The 21,123-nt window shown below is 45.3% G+C and overlaps 2 protein-coding genes across 2 annotated transcripts in view; one reads left to right on the top strand and one right to left on the bottom strand.

Moving 5' to 3' along the window:
* Positions 1–21,123, top strand: part of GTF2E2 (general transcription factor IIE subunit 2) — a 95,828-nt gene that overhangs the window by 58,555 nt on the left and 16,150 nt on the right. The window lies entirely within an intron of this gene.
* RBPMS (RNA binding protein, mRNA processing factor) overlaps positions 10,895–21,123 on the bottom strand; it is a 179,917-nt gene continuing 169,688 nt past the window's right edge. The window contains exons 8-9 of the transcript XR_013995515.1: positions 19,152–19,254; positions 10,895–12,331 (exon numbers count right to left, since the gene is read on the bottom strand). The gene's annotated coding sequence lies outside the window, so the exon portion shown is untranslated. The remainder of the gene's footprint in view (positions 12,332–19,151; positions 19,255–21,123) is intronic.

Below are 21,123 nucleotides of genomic sequence, written 5' to 3'. Positions count from 1 at the left end.
GCCCAGCTGTGAAGCAATGCAAGCTGCTGTGGGACCTTGGGCCTTCTTTTGAATGTTCTGAGTCTCTGACCCAGCTATAGTTTGTTAGGTAATTTTAGATCTCAAAGGGCCAGCCCATTCATATGCAAAAGCCTCTGCTTGCAGCTTGGGTGGGGCAGCATCTCAGGGAGTCTACAGGGTGGAGCAAACAGCTATGGCTGGTCCTCAGTCCTGCCCTAAGAGGCCCCCAGATCTCATTGTCCCGTGGTAATTGCTGCAAGCACCCCTGAGAGAAAGCCGCCCTCGAGTTCTGCCCACTGCTAGACAGTCCAGTTTCTCCCGTATGAGTCTGGGTCTCCAGAAACTCGCCTGGAACTGGAGTTCAGAGCCATCAGGAGCTTGAGACTCCTCCCGATTGAAAAAGACAGGGGCATCCACCATTGCCAGCCCTTTCCACGTGGGCCTCTGCCTCTGTACCTCTGCACTTTACTTCTGCACCTCCTCTGAGACTCAAAGTGGTTTTCTCTTTCCTTCTAGTTGTAGAATTTCCACTAAGCCAGCCTTCCTGTGGTTCTGGATGATGTCTGTTTTGTCTTTTAGTTGTATTTTTGAAGTGGTTGTTCGAGGCAGCAATTTCCAGTGTTTACCTATGCCGCCATCTTGGTTTCTCTGGGATTGCATTAAAGTTATAAATGGCTTTGGGTAGCCTGGACATTTTAATAATGTTATTCTTCCAATCCAGAAATATGGGATATCTTTCCATTTATTTGTGTCTTCAATTTGTTTTATAACTGTTATGTAATTTTCAGTGTGGAGATCCTTAACCTCCTTGGTTAAATTTCTAAGTATTTCATATTGTTTTCCATACTATTGTAAATGGGATTGTTTTCTTTATTTCTTTTTAGATAAGTTACTAGAGGCCCGGTGCACAAAAATTTGTGCACTTGGGGGGGGGGGTGTCCCTCAGCCCGGCCTGTGCCCTCTCGCAGTCTGGGACCCCTCGGGAGATAACGACCTGCTGGCTTAGGCCTGCTCCCGTGTGGCAGAGGGCAGGCCCAATCCCTAGGTGAGGCCCCTGGTCGGGCTCAGAGCCGGGCCGTTTTGGGAGTTGGGGCGCCGCCCCATGTCATGCACAGAGCAGGGAGGATTGGGAGGTTGCGATGCCACCCTCAGTCACGCTCAGGGTAGGGCTGATTGGGGGGTTGGGGCACCACCCCCTGTCACACTCAAGGCAGGGTCGATGGGGAGGTTGCGGCGCCACCCCCTGTCATGCACAAGCAGGGCCAATCACGGGGTTGGGGCGCTGCCCCCTGTCACACACAGAGCTGCAGGGCGATCAGGGCATTTGGGCGCTGCCCCCTGTCACGCTGATCCCAGTGCCGGGAGGCCTCGCGGCTCTGCTGATCCCGGTGCTGGGAGGCATATTACTCTTTTACTATATAGGATAGAGGCCTGGTGCATGGGTGGGGGCCAGCTGGTTTGCCCTGAAGGGTGTCCTGGATCACGGTGGGGGTCCCCACTGGTGTGCCTGGCCAGCCTGGATGAGGGGATGATGGCTGTTTGCAGCTGGTCACACACCCTTCTGGGTGTGGGTCCCCACTGGGGTGCCTGGCCAGTCTGGTGAGGGGCTGAGGGCTGTTTTCAGGCTGGCGGGTGACTAAAGCTCCCAACTGCTCCTTTTTTTCTTTTTTATTCTGGGCAAGCTTTAGCTCTGGCTCCAGCTCTGAGGCCTCTGCTGCTGAAAGCAGGTATCTGGTTCGTTTGGGTTCTATAATTGAAACACTGTATCAACTCCAGCTTTGAGATCCAGGCTGGCTGAAAGCAGGTTTCTGGGGTTTTGTTTAGCTTCTATATTTGTAACAGTGTTTCAAACTGCAAGCTCAGAGGCTGGCAAGGCAGGCAGGGAATGTTGGAGTCCTCTGTCACTGAAGCAAGCAAGCCTCATGTTAGCTTCAAGCTGCCTGGCTGCCTGCCGCCATCTTGGCTGGCAGATAAGTTGCATATCTCGCTGATTAGCCAATGGGAAGCGTAGCGAATGTACGGCTAATTACCATGTTTCTCTTTTATTAGATAGGATTGTTAGTGTATGGGAATGCTACTGATTTTGTATGTTAATTTTGTGCTGTATTTTTATTGAATTTGTTTATTAGATTGAATAGTTTTTTTGGTGGATTCTTTAGAATTTTCTCTATATAAAATCGTGTCATCTTCAAGTAGAATCAGTTTTACTTCTTCCTTTTATTTGTTCTGGTGCCTTTTATTTCTTTTTTCTCACTGATTGTTTTGGCTAGGAATTTCTGTTCTGTGTTGAGTAAGTGGTGAGAGTGGGCACCCTTGTCTTGTTTTAGATCTTAGAAAAAAAAGCTTTCATTGTTTCTCCATTGAGTGTGATGTTAGCTCTAGGCTTGTCATGTATGGCCTTTATTATGTTGAAATATGTTCTGTATTCGTTTTATTAAGAGTTTTTATCATGAACAGACATTGAGTTCTGTCAAATGCTTTTTCTGTGTCTTTTGAAATAATCATAGGATATTTTTCTGCCATTGTATTAATGTGATGTATCACATTGATTGATTTGCATACATTAAACCATTCTTTCATCCAGATATAAATTCCACTTGACCATAATAAATGATCTTTTTAATATGCTGCTGAATTTAGTTTCCTGGTACTTTATTGAGAATTTTTGAATCTATATTCATGAGGGATAGTGGTGTGTAATTTTTTTTTCTGACAATGTTGTTCTTTGTCTTTGGTATTGGGGTAATGTTGGCCTTGTAAAATGAGTTTGGGTGTTTTCCCTTCTCTTTGAATTTTTGGAAAAATATGAGAAAGTTGACATTAATTCTTTAAATGTTTGGTAAAATTCACCTGGGGAGCTACCTGGTCCTGAGCTTTTCTTTTCTTTTTTTTTATTAAATCTTTATTGTTCAGATTATTACATTTGTTCCTCTTTTTTCCCCCCATAACTCCCCTCCTCCCAGTTCCCGCCCCACCCTCCGCCCTCACCCCCCACCCACTGTCCTCATCCATAGGTGCACGATTTTTGTCCAGTCTCTTCCCGCATCTCCCACACCCCTTTCCCGCCAAGAATAGTCAGTCCATTCCCTTTCTATGTCCCTGATTCTATTATGATCACCAGATTATTTATTCACTTGATTCTTAGATTCACTTGTTGATAGATGCATGTTTGTTGTTCATAATTTGTATCTTTACCTTTTTCTTCTTCTTCCTCTTCTTAAAGGATACCTTTCAGCATTTCATATAATCCTCATTTGGTGGTGATGAACTCCTTTAGCTTTTCCTTATCTGTGAAGCTCTTTATCTGACCTTCAGTTCTGAATGATAGCTTTGCTGGATAAAGTAATCTTTTTGTAGGTTCTTGCTATTCATCACTTTGAATATTTCTTGCCATTCCCTTCTGGCCTGCAAAGTTTCTGTTGAGAAATCAGCTGCCAGTCGTATGGGTATTCCCTTGTAGGTAACTGAGTTTCTTTCTCTTGCTGCATTTAAGATTCTCTTTTTGTCTTTTGCTCTTGGCATTTTAATTATGATGTGTCTTGGTGTGGTCCTCTTTGGATTCCTTTTGTTTGGGGTTCTCTGCGCTTCCTGGACCTGTAAGTCTATTTCTCTCACCAGGTGGGGGAAGTTTTCTGTCATTATTTCTTCAAATAGGTTTTCAATATCTTGGTCTCTCTCTTCTTCTGGCACCCCTATAATTCGGATGTTGGTACGCTTGAAGTTGTCCCAGAGGCTCCTTATACTATCTTGATATTTTTGGATTCTTTTTTCTTTTTGCTTTTCTGGTTGGGTGTTTTTTGCTTCTTCGCATTTCAAATCTTTGACTTGATTCTTGCGCTCCTCTGGTCTGCTGTTGGGTGTCTGTATAATATTCTTTATTTCAGTCAGTGTATGCTTAATTTCTAGTTGGTTCTTTATCACAACATCGAGGGTCTCATTAGATTTCTTGATGATCTCACTATATATATCGGCGGCTTCTAGACAGTTCTTGAGAGACCTTAAAAGTGTGGTTCTGAACTCTATATCCTCCATGGACAATTTTGTCCTGTTTCTTTGTCTCCGCATTTTTTATGCTTTCTTGGTGCACCCCCTAGTGGTCTTTGTGCGCAGTCTTGTTGTAGTTAAGCCTTGATTGTTGTCGGCAATACTGGGGGTGATTTGACCTCCAGGCTAACTGGCTATGAGAGTCCGCTGTGTCTCCAGTGGGAGAGCTTCTGTGCTGGATCTCTAGGGCGGTGCTAATCTAGCGTTTGCCTGAGGCTATCTGGCAAATGGCTCTGCGCAGGGCATGGGCGGGGCGGGTCCCTGGGGATCTATAGGGCGGGCGGAGCAAGCAGTTATGGCTGCTCTCAGTTCCGTCCCTAGGGGCTCTGCCTCACAGAGTCTCAGCAACCACTGCAAACCTCGGAGAGAAAGCTGCCTTCGAGTTCCGACCAAAGCCAGACAGTCCCACTTCTCCCGTTTGAGTCTGGGTCCCTAGAGACTTGCCCGGATCTGGAGCTCAGAGTCTGAAACTCCCTCCCGATTGAAAACAATAACCGTGCCCTCAGCCGCCAGCCCGCTCCGCTCGCACTCTGCACCTTAGTATTTCACTTCAGCACTGCGCCTCCTCTGAGTCTGGGTATGATATTCTCTTTCCTCCTAGTTGTAGAATTTCTACTCAGCCCGCCTTCCTGTGGTTCTGGATGATGTCCGTTCCGTCTTTTAGTTGTTTTTTGAAGTGGTTGTTCGAGGCAGCAATCTCCGGCGTTAACCTATGCCGCCATCTTGGTTTTTTCGAGCTTTTCTTTATTGGGAGATTTTTGATTACTTGAGTCAATCTCTGTACTAGTAATTGGTCTGTTCAGATTTTCTGTTTCTTCCTGATTTCATTCTTGGTAGTATGTTTCTCAGAATTTTTCCATTTTTTTTTCTAGTTCGTTAGAGTATGATTATAGTATAGTAGCCTCTCATGATTCTTTGTATTTTTGTTGTATAAATTGTAATGTCTCTTTTTTCGTATATAATTTTGTTGATTTGGGTCCTCTCTTTTTTTCAAGGAAAACCAACTCTTAGTTTTGTTAATCATTTCTATTGTTTTCCTATTCCCTATTTCATTAATTCTCTAATCTTTATTATTTCTTTCCTTCTGTTAAATTTGGGACCCGTTTTTTCTTTTTCTAGTTCCTTAAGGCATAGAGTTAAATTTTTATTTGAGATCTTGTTTCTTAATGTGTTTATTGCTATGAATTTCCTCTTAGAACTGCTTTTGCTGCCTCCCATAAGTTTTGATATATTGTGTTTCCATTTTCATTTGTCTCAAGATACTTTTTTGTTTCTCCTTTAATTTCTTCTTTGATTCATTGGTTATTCAAGAGAGTGTTGTTTAATTTCCATCTGTTTGTAAATTTTCCAGTTTTTCTTCTGTTATTGATTTCTATTTTTATACCATTGTGGTCAGAGAAGATTCTTTGTATGATTTCAGTCTTCTTGATTTTGCTACGGCTTGTTTTGTGGCCTAACATGTGACTTATTCTAGAAAATGTTCCATGTGTACTTGATAAAAATGTGTATTCTGCTAGAATGTTCTGTATATATGTCTGTTAGTCAATTTGCTATAGTGTTGTTGATATCCAGTTTCCTTATTCTCTGTCTGGATGATCTAGCCATTGTTGAGAGTGGGGTATTAAAGTTCTCAACTATTATTGTACTGCTGTTTTTTTTTTGTTTGTTTGTTTGTTTTTAGCTCTGTTAACTTTTTCTTTATATATTTGGGTACTCTGATGTTGGATGCATAAATGTTTACAATTGTCATATTTTCTTGAGGGATTGATTGATCCCTTTATCATTATATAATGTTCTTCTTTGTCTCTTTTTACCATTTTTAGTTTAAAGTTTATTTTGTCCGATGTAAGTGTAGCTGTGATACCATTTGTAAAGATATTGTTATGACATATGTCTGCAATTTTGCTGCCTACGGAGTCTTCATGCCTTCTGATGTAGTCTGTCTTGGTCTCTGTGGTGCAGGGAGTGCTTCAGCATCAGCCCGTGTTCTCAAACTCTCTCAGTGGTGTCTCCTCCATGAATAGTTGTTAGTTATTCTTCTGAGCGGGAACAAAGTCAGGAACAACCTGTGTTGTCATCTTGGGGCAGCACCTGTCACCGTCTGTTCTGTCGGTTATGTCTGGAAATGCATTTTGGTTATCTCAGGCACTTTGTCTTGTTTTGCAAGGAGACAGACATCAAGGCCTCATTGCAGGTTTTAGGATAAGACGCTTTCCTGCCAATTGTGTGTTACCAGTGGTTTCTAGCTAGGCCTGTGCTCACCAGTACTTTGTGTGCTGGCCTTAGAGTTGGTTTCAGTTATTTGTCCAAAGTCATTTCAGAAATGAGGAAATTGAGATTTAGAGAAATAAAACTTCTTACCAAATTGTCACACTTGCAAATTCTGTAGCCATACCTCATTCACTTGCACTTTCTTGTGGTAAGCTTTGATGTCCTTTGTCTCCTACATGGAGTGGAAATGCCTCCATATGCACCATGTTGAGGTACTGGGATTGGGTCACCTGGTGACGTGGGGAGGAGTAGTCTTTGTAGGAAATTGTGATAGCCCAGTTGCTTTTGAAGATTGTAGTGATAAGAAAGAAGAGTCTTTTACCAGTTCTTGTCTAAAAACATATTCACCAGAAATTTGAGCTAAATTTGCAGTCATGTTCTTGTTTCTGCCCCTGTCTGCTGGATCTGCTGGCCATTTAGAAATAAGTGGAAGCAGGCATGGCTGGTGCATTAACAGGTTAGTCTGTGTGTATTTTGATCTGTAATTCATCACAATCATTCGAGGCTTTTAAAAGGGGATAGCTATAGTTGAGCCTAGACCAGTGGTCGGCAAACTCATTAGTCAGCAGAGCCAAATATCAACAGTACAACAATTGAAATTTCTTTTGAGAGCCAAATGTTTTAAACTTAAACTATATAGGTAGGTACATTGTTATTAACTTAATTAGGGTACTCCTAAGCTGGCCTTTGCTAAAAACGTCCTCATTCTGATTGAGGTACATTCACTGAGGTCGACCCCTTCCAACTCTCCCATCCACACTCGTCTTGTATACTTGTTCCGTCTACCTCCTTTCCGAAAACCGACTTCTGCGCATGGGCCACGAAGTTTCAATCGCATTGTACGTGCGCGCCCGCATGTGGTATTTTGTGGAAGAGCCACACTCAAGGGGCCAAAGAGCCGCATGTGGCTTGCGAGCAGCGGTTTGCTGACCACTGGCCTAGACCAAGTGTAAAAGATGAACCTTTGGCTGCTGCTGTTACATCCTGTAAGTGTGGCCAGATGATGGTGGGACTTTGGGGACAGGAGCACCTGATACCTTTGGGGTAGAGTATTAGCAAAGAGGCAGTGCAGGGCCACCCACTGCTTGCATTCCAGGTTCATAGGGAGGCCCTGCCGCCGTGCAGCCCTGGATCGCTTCTGTGAGCTGTTGGACACCACTTGCAGAAAAGAACGCTCTGAGTGTGGCACTTGGGCATTTGGATTTATAAATTCCCCAAGTGCTATCAGCTGGAGGTTTTCTGAGTCAGAGAAGATAAGACTCTGTGTCCCCTCTCCCTCTAGCCACTGTTTTTACTTGCAAACGATTCACTTGTGCGAGAGATTTGGGGTTTTCTAAGTTTTCACTGACTGTTCTGAACAAGCCAGGCCCAGTATTGTTGCCCTGTGGCAAGGCTGGAATACTGTGCTGGAGACAGTAGAGGTGACCTGCATCAATGGAGTGCTGTCCTCGGGGCTTCGTGTAGGACAGTCATCTTTTTCCCAGTGTGTGTTTTGTTGGCTTCTCCTGAGAAAGCAGAAGTTCCATGGGAGGTGGAGTGATGTAGGAGGACCAAGAACCTCAGGAAACCAGTTCTCAGACAAATTGGACCTTGGGACCCCTGTCCCAGGTGTGTGTGTGTGTGTGTGTGTGTGTGTGTGTGTGTGTGTGTGTGTGTAGAGGGAACATACTTTGGAAACAGGTAGACTAGACCCTGGCATTGTGCTTTTGACCTTCCTTCTGGCCATGGTTAAAATAGAAAAGCACATTTTCCTTCATAGAAGGATTTCCATTAGAAATAAATGTGCTGGTGCCCTCCAGCCGAGTGGCAAGGCCGCCGTCATTGGCCGCTTTAGACAGTTAGGCCCGTAGAACCGGTCCAGCTCCCCTGGTTTGGAGGCAAGCCAGCACATTCCTGTGACTTAAAACCATGTGGTTTCAAGACCCTGTGAGAACCCCGTGAATTTCAGCCACCCAGAATTTTGCAGGGGTCATGCTTCAAAGGACATTCAGTCCAAACTTATCTTAAAATCTTAAAATAAGTGAAAACACAGAAGGGTACCAACAGGAGAGAACTGAGTAACCATAGCCTGAATTAGGCAGGACCTGCTCCACAAACACCCAATAGCAGGTTTATCTTGCACTTGCCTGTTCTAACAATTTGAACTTTCTAGCTGAGCCCCTCCCTCTCACCCAAGCCCTACATTCTAGTTTTAGGGGGAAAGTGCTTTTGTCCAGGTAAATATCTTACCTTGAGCATCATTTCTCATTCAATTTAGGCCGGTCTTTTTGCTTTTGCTCTGAAGACAAGTTTGGGTTGAATTTAAGCCTTTGGCTTAAGTGTCTGACTTAATTGTGTTAATTAGCATGGTCAGGGTTTCACATGAATTTTAAGCGAGAGATGTGTGTGAGCAGTGGTGTGTGGAAGACTTCACTGTTGTCCTATTTATGGGCATAGTGTTACGGTTTTGGGAACAGGGCTTTCCCCTCCCTTATAAAGCAGGAATCAGTGTGGTGGGTACACTGGAAGTACTGGTGAAATAGAACCTGCCCATTTACTGGAGAGCTGTGAAGAGAGGGTAAAACGAGGAAGAATGTTCATGGCATATTGACATCTTTGGGTTGTGGGACTGTTAGAGAGCCAGGCCAGTTTAGGGAAGGGTTAATACTATTTAGTTCCATCTAGGAGGGCCTGTAGCAGAGGCAGACAAGAGCTTCACTGTGGCAGTTGAAAAATTTCCCAGTTTGGGGTCTTATTCAGTTAGCTTATTTCATATGGTTTTCAGTATTCACAGTTCTTAGTTTTAGTGTAGGTGTTTTGAATACCACCATTTCGGGGAACACCTCACTAGTGACAGATATTCTTCTGCCTTCCAAGAATGTTATGTAATTGTTTGTCATGGGATAGAGTGGATTAAAAGTTGAAGAGTAAGACCAGTCATGCATCAACTCTCTTAAAACTGGGTGAGGATGCTCCGTTCACTAGCAGCTGGACATCTGTGATGTGGCAGGCCGTAGGGAATGTGCACATATTCCCAGCACTGAGCATGCTTGCCCAAAGCTCCTAGAAATGCCGGGTCGATTCATCTGTCACCCTGACGGACACCAGGAATTCTTGCATATTGAGGTGAAGAACTCGATATTAGCCAGCCTGCTTCGTCCTCAGGAATGTTCCTTATGCCACACAACTCAGGACCCAAAGATGCTCTGGGGTGCTGGGGTTCGGGGAACCTCAGATGAGATCAGTGAGACTTACACTGATCCCATAGAAGGCCCATAGAAGGCCCAGCATATGTGTAAACATTGGGTCTAGTGAGTTTGAATCTTAGATATGATTAACTGGAGTTCTGACTTTCATTTTCTAAGTTCTTTTAATTTGTAATTTTGTTATCGAGGTAGAAGACATAGCATAGCATTTAATGTTAGATGTCAGTTTAGTCTTATGTTCACAAGGGCACGTCTTCACCTCCCAATAGAGGGTTTGCTTGGTAATGAAAGAAAAAAAAAGTCTTAGTTCCCATTTTTGTGGCGCCTACAAACTGGGACAGTATAAACGTAAGCAAGAGGGAACAAACAGATCTGATATTTCTTATCCCCAGTTCCCAATTGTAGACACTCTTCATTCCTGTCTGTAGAGTGACAGAAAAGGCAGTTTTCAGACTATAATGAAGCTGGTACCCAGCCGAGTAGTCAGTGGGAACAGATCAAGTTCATAAGCACCAGGGAGGCTTGCCCCTTGCACACCACTGATGACTATCAGTGTGGTGGTGCCTGGAGCACCCATTCATCCATCCCAAGTGCCTTGTTTAGGCAGTGGCTGGATGAGGGTGGCCCAGGGTAGACAGGAGAGGCAGCTAATCTTCAGGGGGTAAAGCCCGTAATTCCTAGGCTGACCTGCTAACCTTTGGCGCCTCCGAGTAGCAAGTCACAGATGGGCTGAAGGCAGAGCCACATGATCAAGCCTGTCCTGGAGCCAGGCATGGCCTCTGCAGCCTGGGGAGAGCCGAGTTGGTTTTCTGCTGCTACGTCTGGGCTGCAGGGTATTGGGAGGCTGCGATGGGGACCTGCTTTTGATGGTGGTCTCCTCTGCAAAAGGGATGTGAGATCCAAACTACCAGACCAATGTCAGTGCCCAACAAGACATTCAATTACTAGTTGGAATTGAGCACTGTGGTTTCCCCCCTTCTGGGGGAAGAAGGGTTGGTGAGAGTGTATAGAAGAAATGCTTTTATTATTTTGGCTATCAATGCTTGGTTATCAATTATATTTTAAGTTAGCAGGCACCATAAAATGACTACAGATTTCAGATAATCTGGAGCTAAGTTTCGTAGGCTTAGGTGGATGTGGAGTCAGTAAGGCATCAATAAAGAGGTTGTGAATTTACCAGGAGCGTCTCCAGCAGGTCAGGAAGGGCCGTGGCCTAAGGTATCAGTGTCGCTCACCACATGCCCACAGTAGAGCCTCTGTGGTGGTTATTATCTGGCTCTCCCAGCCCTGTTTTCTCTTAAAAGGGGTAAAGAAATCTGTCTGCCGGACCCTGGCCTGCAGTGTGGTTTGCTCTTGGTTAATCTTGTAAAAAGAAATTTGCCAAACAATGGTGTGACAGCCGAGATAAGCACTTTATTTTTAAAATGACAATAGAAAAGTACCTTTAAACAGTGTATAAAAGCATAATAGTGTGAAAGTTGCTGCTTTCCTTAGAAACAAGTGTAGAAGTCTCACCGAGAGCCAGGCGTGCTGAAGGCATCCAGGGCTTGAACACAGCCGCCCATGCTGCTGTCACTGCCCTTGGCCTCATCTATGAAGGTAAGAGGCCTCTTTCCTGGTCCTTCTTGTTTTTTGTGTGATGACCTTTAAAAGCTTCTTGACATGTTTATTTCTAATGGAAAACAATGAAACAAACCCTAACCCAACCATATAATCATTAAAACATTGAAATCTGTAGCACAACGTGAGCAGGTCAGTTAAGAAAGATTATGATCACGTTTTGGCATATCAGCAGTTGAAATTCTTAGGTCAATATATATTTTTACACTTGGTTCTTCTATGAGGGGAGACTGAGCTGTCAAGACTCTGGAAATGTGTCAGCTTACAATGCAAGACTAACTTTGGTTTTGAAGAAGTCTTGAAGCAGCAAATGCCCACTGGCTGCCCCATCTCCATGGGCTGGTGTGGTGCAAGCACCCCAGTGAGTGCATAGGGTTTAAGATCATGTTTGGAATGGCTCATTGGCATGGTGCTACCAGCACCAGCTCAGCCAGTATTTTGCAATATCACTTAGGAGACATGAGCTGCCCACTGCAGCTATGCAGGATGGGCAAAGCCAGCTTCCTGAGGCAGCACTGGCCTCCCAGAGCCAAGGTTTCCCTCTCAGTGAGACGGACTGTGTTACCTCTGGAGCTGCCAGGGTTTTCTAAGGGCCCCTCTGATCAGGGAAAGGCTTCTTTGCCCACAGCTGTGAGCATGTCACCATGGTAGCAGCTCGAGGAGGCTTGCGATGATGTTGCAAGATATCCTAGACCTGCCAGCGCACACCTTGTACTGCAGACAGCACATCTCTGTTTCTAACATCTAATAACTCCACATTTCTCATTCACTCTGGACTCAGGCCAGGCACAGATTTCTATACATTCACATGAGATTCTGGAAATGTTCATATTTAAAAACATGCCTCAAACATGCAGCTATTCTAGAGAAAAAATAGATATTTTTTAATTACAGGCATTCAGAAGTCAAGAACAAAAATTGTGATCCAACCCAGTGTAAGATCATCCTATCATATTTCAATGTTTGGTATAAAAATACTCACTCTTGGTTTATTGTTGACATCTTTTATGTTTCATTTGAAAATATCTCAACACTGTACAGAAATGTCCGTCAGACCATGCATTCACAAATAACACACTATTTCTTAAAATTATACAGTGTAAAAGAGTAAAACATTTTTATTATATTTTTTTCTTCAAGAAAAACAGATGTGTGATAGAGGCTGTGGCAAAGTCTTGAAGGGATCAAAACTGGGCAAGGTTTTTTCAAGCCTGAAAGAGAAAGGAACGTGTGAGGAAAGCAGGTCCCAAAGGTGTGTAGTAATTCCTCCTGCCTGCTGCGGGGCTGTGCTTGGAGACACCTGTTGATAGAATTCATGAAACTTTCACCTGGGGAAATTCTTGGTGATTCTCTGCGAAAAGGTGTGTGTGTCAGCTTGCAATATATTTACTGACTCACCAAGTAAAGACACAAGAGTATTGGTGTGTAACCTTAGATACGTAGGGAGTATATTTAATTTCCATTTATCTCTTATTAGAAATTCCCAATACCTCCTTCCCCTGCAGTTGCAAGGAAATGCTCATACTTGTCTTGCTTTGTGGGGCCTTGGAACAATCATTGATCATTGAGTCCTTCGACTGCTGCTGGCAGAGCCTCCTCTGGCCCAGGATGTTCTGAAGTGTATCTTAGCTCCTCTGTGTCTTGATTTAGTTAATAGTGTTGACGCTGCATTGTGAAACTCTGTGGTTATTCTGTCATTTTAATTTTCTCTCTCCAAGTACCTTGTTTTCTTGCCATCTTACCAGCATGTCAGACTCATAAATTTGTGGTTGTAGAAAAAGTGTATGTAGGCGTAAATCAGTATAACTGGAATTTTGTACAGGAAATGCTTGTTTGTGAGTGGGAGGAGGCTATAACGAAAATAGCATCATTATTGAAAACCCATATAATTGTCCTAAGTTAGACTTATTTGGGAAAATATATATGTAGCAGTAAATCCTGAAATTAGAAACATATTTTGGTACATACTCCTTCCCAAACCAGGTTTGTCCAGTGCCGGTCAGTCCTGTCACAGCCAGGTTTGTCGATGACAGCACAAGTGAGTTGAACTAATAATGAGCCACAAGTCAGAAAACCCAATATCAGTACCTCAGTGGCCCCTAGCTCCTGCCTGCCCCCTTTACTTTCTCAGCAGAATTCTCTGACACAGAAGCATGTGTCCAGCAGTTAGCAGCGTGCACCTTCAGGAAGTCTCACTTTCTGACTCTTGCTTCCCCTGGTCAAACACAATAATGGGAGCAGCCCCTGCTCGGCAGATGGTGCCCAGGTCTGTTCACGCCCCGTCGCTGGTGTAGGTAAACGTGTCCTGTGATGCTTAGTGAGCAGGGCCAGCAGGACCCCCTCTTGAAAGCTACATTTCTTCTGCTAGACTCTGATTTCCCACCATCTAGGTGGGTGGCAGGAGAGAGAGTGCCTGGGCTGGGGGCATCTTTCCATGGGGTAGGGCTGCAGGGGGCTTATGAAGCAAGCATCACCTTTGAGGCTGTACTAGCTGACTTTTCCAATGAACCCACACCCTTCCCTCAAGTGTGAAGAGGCCCCCACCCCAGTCCCCACAAACCAACAGAGGCGGCAAACCAGCTTGAGGAACTGATTCAGGTCAGCTTCCTCCCCCCACATTCTTGTCTTTTCGGGCCTGGAATGACACCTTCCACGTCATCCCAGATTGACCATGTGCCAGGAGCCCAAGCTGTGTGTGCTGGTTCCAGGAAGCCGTTTCTGAGGAACAACAGTCACTCTACGGCTGTTCGTACTTTGGGACAATTCACAGGGGAAGGCACTTGGCTGCCCTTAAACTCTCGGAACCGGAGGGGCCTGCACGCTGCCAACGGCCTCTTAAAGAGCATGGCTTGGAGAGGGCCATCTTGGGAAAGTGGCCAAAACTGGATGTGGTGACAGAGCACTGAGACCGAGGGTCTGAAGCCAACGCTGCCACACTGCTTTCAGGGACTGAATGAACAGGCAAAGGAACATCGGGCTGCATTCATCCCTGCATCTGCTCCAGCCCTTGGCTGTGTGTGGTAAGGGCCTGGCTGGCCTACTTCTGCTTTCTCTGGGGGAGCTCACAACCATTTTTGGGCAAATGGGTTCCTATCATCTCAGCCCCTAACATTTCTGCCATGACCTCAAAAGCAGTATGTCTAAACTCAAGACTTGCCAAGCCTTACCTTAACATAGCTCCTGACCCCTCTCCCTATGTGTCCTTGTCCCTGACACAGCCCTGCTCTCTCGGGTCATTCTTTCACTTCTCACATCACCATCATGGGCTCACCTTTCCTGGTGTGTGTTTCTAACATGATTCTACATCCACTTTGCTGTGGGCAGCAAGAAGATGACCATGATTCCTAAAACACACCCCCTCCTCCCCTCAGTTCTCTCCAATACCTCCCCCATGACCCAAGGCCCTTAAAAGCTTGTTCCTATTCCTACTTCCTCTCTTCTGTCCAATTGCCCCCTACAACCCTACTATCTTTCCAAACTCAGTATAAGCCCCAGGTCCTCCAGCCTTTCTGGTCACTTGGCCTGCAGGGCTTTCTCCTCTCAGAGATCTCACTATCCAGGCCACTTACTTGGTTTTTACAAGGATTATCTTGGAAATTTTCCTCCCTAAAACTATTTCCTCTTTCCCTCGCCCCAGATGTAATCACTTGCATATAGCCATAATTCAAACACTCAGACTACATGAAAAATGAGACAGGAATGATGGACCATCGCCCTGAAACTTGGCCCCCTAGTCTTGATAAATGCCTAGGGACCATGTTGGGCTCTGAGCAGGAAGAAAGAGGAGTTCCTACTTAATTCTGGTTGATCCTTTGAAGTGAAAAATCTAGAAGAGAGGGATGCGAGTCTATTAATTTCCTGAGCTTTTCTTTCCATAACTGTGTTGTGTAAATGTAATTCTCACATGGGAAAAGAATGTGTCCCCGTGGCCATAGATGTTCCCAGACTGAACAGAAGGTCAAAATGTGGCTATTTCAGTCCCTGTAAACAAGGAAGGGGTTTTGCTGGGAATGGAGTTCAAACCTTGGAATGTATTAACAAGGACATTTTAAACAGAATGCAAAGACATCTGAGAACACAGGGCACCGAGGGGGAGAGGGCCAGGCTCTGTTTAGAGAGCAGCCTCCTCTCAGTCCGGCCTGAAAGGGCTTCATCTCCAGCATGCGTGTGACGGGATAAACAGGGAAGCAAGCACAGGTGTGAAGACAATGGAGAATGTCTCCTGGTATCGTAAGAACACTGTACAACTCCAAAACATTTAATTTCAGTTGTCCTTGATCAATGTGTGTCAGTCCTTGGAGGCAGCTGACTCAACTTTCTCCTTGGTAAGTTGGAATCTGTACAAGTGCCTTGTGAGCCTTTTCTCCCAGCAATAAGAAAATTTTCTCTATTTCCTCCCAATCCACCTACATATACAGACACTCCTGGACTTATGATGGGGTTACGTGCCAATAAATCCATTGAAAATACATGTAATGCCTAACACCATAGCTTAGCCTGCCTTAAAATGTGCTCAGAGCATTTACATTAGACTTTAGTTGGGCAAAATCATCTAATATAAAGCCTACTTTATAGTAAAGTAGATTGACTTCAAACCAAAAAAGTCCTAGAAGAAAAAAGCAAAGGCAGATCTCCCTTAGCAGTATTTTTTTGGATATATCTTCTTGGGCAAGGTAAAAGTAAAGAATAAACAGATGGGACTACATCAGACACAAATTTCTGCACCGAGCTAACCAACAAAATGAAAACACAGCCTACTGAATGGAAGAAGATATTTACCAATGAGACATCCGATAAGGTGTTAATATCTAAAATATAAGGAACTTGTACATCTTAACAATCTTATTGAAAAATGGGCAGAGGACCTGAAGATGGCCAATAGACATAAGAAAAGATGCTCAATGTCACTAATCAGAGAGATGCAAATTAAAACCACAATGAGATATGACCTCACACCTGTCAGAATGGCTACCATCAATAAACCAGCAAGCAACAAGTATTGGCCAGAATGTGGAGAACAGGGAACTCTCTTGCACTATTGGTGGGAGTGCAGATTGGTGCAGCCACTGTGGAAAGCAGTATGGGGGTTCCTCAAAAAATAAACTATCCTACAACCCAGCAACTGCACTTAAGAAATCCAAAAACACTAATTTGAAAAGATATGCATCCCTGTGTTCATTATAGCATTAGTTACAATAGCCAAGATGGGAAAGCAATTTAAGTGTCCATCAATAGATAAGTGGATAAAGAGGATGCATATATACAATGGAATATTACTCAGCCACAAAAAAAGAATGAAATCTTACCATCTGTGACAATGTGGATGGACCTAGAGGGTATTATGCTAAGTGAAAAAAGTCAGAGAAAGACAAATGCCATGATTTCACCTACATGTGGAATTAAAGAATAAATGGACAAACATACTCAGATACATAGGGATTAAGTACAAATAGTTATAAAATAGTCATGGGGATGTAAACTACAGCATAGAGAATACAGTCAGTATTGTCAACTATGGTGTTAGATGGGTATTAGAGTTATTGGAGTGATTATTTCATAATGTAGTATATAAATCTTACTGTGTTGCACACCTGAAACGAATATAATACTGTATGTCAACTGTAGTTGAAAAAAATAACGAAGTGTTCGATATCTCATGTAATTTACACCCAAAGGATGCTGGCTGCACACTGGAGAGCATCAGTGGCTTTCCCTCACAATTGGTAGATGACCGCCAGCATCCGGGGCGTGTCGTGCCGCATCGCTAGCGCAGGAAAAGATCAGCATTCAGAATCTGAAGTAAGATTTCTACTGAGTGCATATCGCTTCCAAACCATAAGGCAGGGACCATCTGTACCTGACTTACCAATGATTTCCCCCTCCCCCGCCAGAGTTTCTCTAAATTTACTCATTTTTACAAAAAGATAAGGAATATTTCCCTCCATCCAACTCAATAAATATGGCATATATGACAAAAGTTTTAAATGAGTGATTTAGTTTTCATTTTATACTTGTCAGCTTGATTTATAAAAATTCAAATGCTAACATTAATTTGTAATAAAAAGACTAGTTAACATTTAAAAAGGTGCACGCACACTCTATAATCTCCAGGGGAACAGTCCCTGTAGTTAGAGGCCACAGTAACGAGCAAGCTGCCCAGCCCAAGCCTACCTGCTCTAAGGCTGGACGGGCCTTACAGAGTGTCCTCCAACTTCAGATTTGGTGGGAGGAAAGCCTCTGCCAGGCTTGTTCGTGTAACACCCGGATGGCCCAGGAACCGGTGAGCCCAGAGCCCAGCTTGAATGTGGCTGTTGCCGAAGGTATCCCCTCCCCACCTGGTGCATGCTGGCTTGCCTGCCCCACTATTTCAGGTATATTTGCAGCTTGACTCTTAGCTGCCCAACCAGGACCAAGCCCCAGTTCTCCCCCACGTCCTATCTTCCTCTCTTCACGGGCCCTCCCGATGTCTGCATGAAGTCACCACACACTTCAGCTGCTGCAGCCTCCTGACTGGCCTCATCTGCATGGCCCCCGCGTTACTGGTATTTGGTTTCATTTACTGCACTTAGAAAAAAAATTCTAACCTGCTTCCAAAAAATTGTATAGGTGGCTTTTAACTGGCCTTTAAGCTTCCCCAGAGGAGGGGGAAAAACAAAATCTTGTCTTTTAAAGAAGCTTTGCTAAGTGATAATATCATTAACAATATCGTAGGCATTGTTACTCCAACAGTCGGAAAACCTAATAAATTGGCTGTGGAATTAGTGGGATGGATAACACTAGTGCCCTGTCATGTGGAAAAACATGGGTAAGTTTGGTTAGTGTGAGAAACAAACGTCAATGGAAAAAGACCCCAAGTGCAGGCTGCTGGACAGGCACTGAATGGTACTGTTCTGAACACGAAGTTACTTAAGCGCCAGAAATGTGGTAATGACCTCCGTGGCCAGAACTGCCTGGTTCTCTGTCCTTAGCAGGAATCTTGCCCCTTTTCTGACTCATCTATAGAGGCCCCTCGCAGGGATGAAATTTGCCACCTTATTTGGGCTGAGACATAACCGCTGTCAGCCTGTCCCTGGCACTCCTGCTGTTCGAGGCCAAGCTTGCCAGAGAGACGGGTGGGCAAGTCGTCTTGAATGCCATGTCATTGTTTTAAGACCACGTACTGCCAGAAATAGATGAACTGAGGAGTGACAACTGGTATTGACTAAAATCACAGACAGATCTCCAAAATGATCACCCACTAGAAAAGTCTGGAGGATTCAGTGAGAATCCCGGATCATTCAGTTATGCCCAAGGGCATTCACCCTGTTTCTGAAGAGGCTCATAAAAATGTCCCTCAGTCGCTAAGAAAGGGGTGCATTATAATCAATATAATTGGATTAGTAAGTTGGGAGGAACAGACATACATCCGAAAAAGATTTCCACCAAAATGGTTCATTTCCACTCTAGCTGGTTTGACTCAGTGGATAGAGTGTCAGCCTTCAGACTGAAGGGTCCCAGGTTTGATCTGAAGGGGGTGTGTAGGAGGCAGCTGATCAGTGATTCTCTCATCACTGATGTTTTTTCCTCTCACTCTCCCTTCCTCTCTGAAATAATTTTTTTTTAAAAAAAAAACAAAGACAAAAAGGTTAATTTCCCAAAAAGTGTTAAAGGCTTTAGGGAACACTTCATCTAGCTGTGATTCCCTTCGGTGGAATATGTCACTCAGTACTGCTGCTGGATGAGCAGGTGTTGAAGTGTCAGCCCCACCCAGGATGGCTGTGGTGAGAACGACTAGGCAATGCGCTGAGGGTTTGCAAAACTCAGTTGCTATGCGGAAACAGCCCTCCCTACGCAGGCCATGGCTGGAGGAGATAATGACGAACCAACCGCTGGCCCTGAGCACTCCACACCAACTTAGAGCTCCCACTGGGACAGGTGTAGCACCCAGGTGATGCTGGGTGATGGTCCTGGCCATATGGGTCTACAGTACACCATCGGGTGCCCTGCCCCAGCACACGCTGCTTCTCCGAGGGCCTGCTCAGCGACACTCACCAGCATGCTCCAGTTCTGTAGAACAGCTCGAGAAGAGTAGCCACCACTGAAGATGCATTAATACCCACAAGACAGATTGCAGCCACCATCACACACCTGGAACCTGGGATGGAGAAAGAGACCACATATTAATTAAACCCACTAACAGTGCAGTAGTTTCCACCCACAGCCTGGCCTGCTGCGAGGGTTCCCTGGGCCTTTAAGCTCATTGCTCTATTCTGGGAGCAATGAGCCGAGAATCTAAGGCAGCGGTTCTCAACCTGTGGGTCACGACCCCTTTGGCGGTTGAACGACCCTTTCACAGGGGTCGCTTAAGACCATCCTGCATATAAGATATTTACATTACGATTCATAACAGTAGCAACGAAAATAATTTTATGGTTGGGTCACAACATGAGGAACTGTATTTAAAGGGCCAGAAGGTTGAGAACCACCGGTCTAAGGCAAAGGGACCAAAGGCCTCTGCCACTGAGCTGGCCACAAGCGCCGCCTGAGAATGAACTGGTATCTGTGGCATGAAAAGCTGACAGCCAGCTTAGGATCTGGTACGAGGGAGGGAAGACCTTCAGAGCCCAGGGTGGTGGATGTGGCTCCCAGGGACACCTGGCATGGAGGTCTGAGAAGAGCACCTGGGAAAAGTGTGCTTAGGGCGATGTTCTCGTGTTCACTCAAGAACCAGGGTGTAAATCGCCTGGGGCAGAGGGGCACCAGGGATTGCCTCCCCCATGGCCTGGATCCCCAGGACTGTCCAAAGCCCTGCTAAGGGAAGGCACAGGACCTGAGGCCCCGCAAAGAGAAGAAAGCCCGAAACCTCCCCAGCACCAGGGCCTTCAGACCAGTTGCAACCCTGGTCAGCCCAAGGCCACACAATCATTTCTGGAGAACCCTGTGGTGATAATGTTAATCCAAGCACCTACCAGAAAACAGAACCCAGAAGGAAGCATTTGTGAACACATCCTTCTGTTCCCCTAGGGTCTGAGAATTTTGAAATAAGGTGCAGAGATGAGCAAATAATAAATTGTTGGTCCTCTTCCTGCAGGCAGACTCTGGGCCAGCTGGTTTCCAGGAGGTCCTGGTGCCGTGGAAGGAAGCCCAGTGGCCCCTTTCGCCACTAGTTCTCATATCAGCCCGGTCAGCCCTGCTCCCCTCGCAGACAGGCTGTTTGTGGGTGCGGCTCTGTGCACAGGCATGCACATGTATGCGCAAACCCTCTGAGTGCCCCTGCAGGTCTCAGGTCCTCCTGCTCAGGAAGCTGGCTTTTCAGGAGACCCCGTGGCACTCTGGGTCCAACTGAAACCCCCCTCTGGGATTCTGGGTCAGGTTGAAGAACATGTCAGAATTAAGAAATGTTTTCCCCAGAATTTCACTATAAAAATAAACAATGAGTTGATGTGATTCTAGTTTCCTAGTAAAAGGTTTATTTCAGGACAGGAAAAAGTCATCCCTGCAAACCAAACTTATCAGCGTACCCATCTTCGCTCACTCTTTCCAAACTTGCCAAGAGCACTGGAGGGAGGAGGGAAGGAGGGAGCACCCCCAAGCAGCAGCAGCGGACCTGGGGGTCCTCCATGGCCGCCTGACCGAGGCTGCATTGGTAGGATGCCTGCCTTTAAGAAAGGTTGAAGGTTCCTCTCAGTATGACTTAGGACTGTTAGGAGCCACCCAGCTGCTCTGTCCAGTTATTACATCAACACGTGTCCACTGCCTGTGCTCAGCTGGTGGGCAGAAAGGATGCACAGGCAGATTCTGCTGCACAGAGATCCTGGGAGGTGACCCTGGAGGGAAGCCTGAGTGTGCTCATGTTTGCCTTACGGTGAGCACAGGGGCCGCTGGAATGCCCACTGCCAGCCCCTGGGACAGACGGAGGAAGTGTGTGTCGGGGCAGAAGCTCCCGTGGGTGGCCCTGACCGTGACTGTTCTCCAGCAGCTGCTCTGAGACTCAATGCCAGGACGTAACACATGGCTGCCCCCT

The sequence above is a fragment of the Myotis nattereri genome (genome assembly GCF_964212035.1).
Source record: "Myotis nattereri genome assembly, chromosome: 2".
NCBI classification, from domain to species: Eukaryota; Metazoa; Chordata; class Mammalia; order Chiroptera; family Vespertilionidae; genus Myotis; species Myotis nattereri.
Note: the sequence above shows the minus strand (reverse complement) of the source record. Positions and strands in the feature narration are given on the sequence as shown.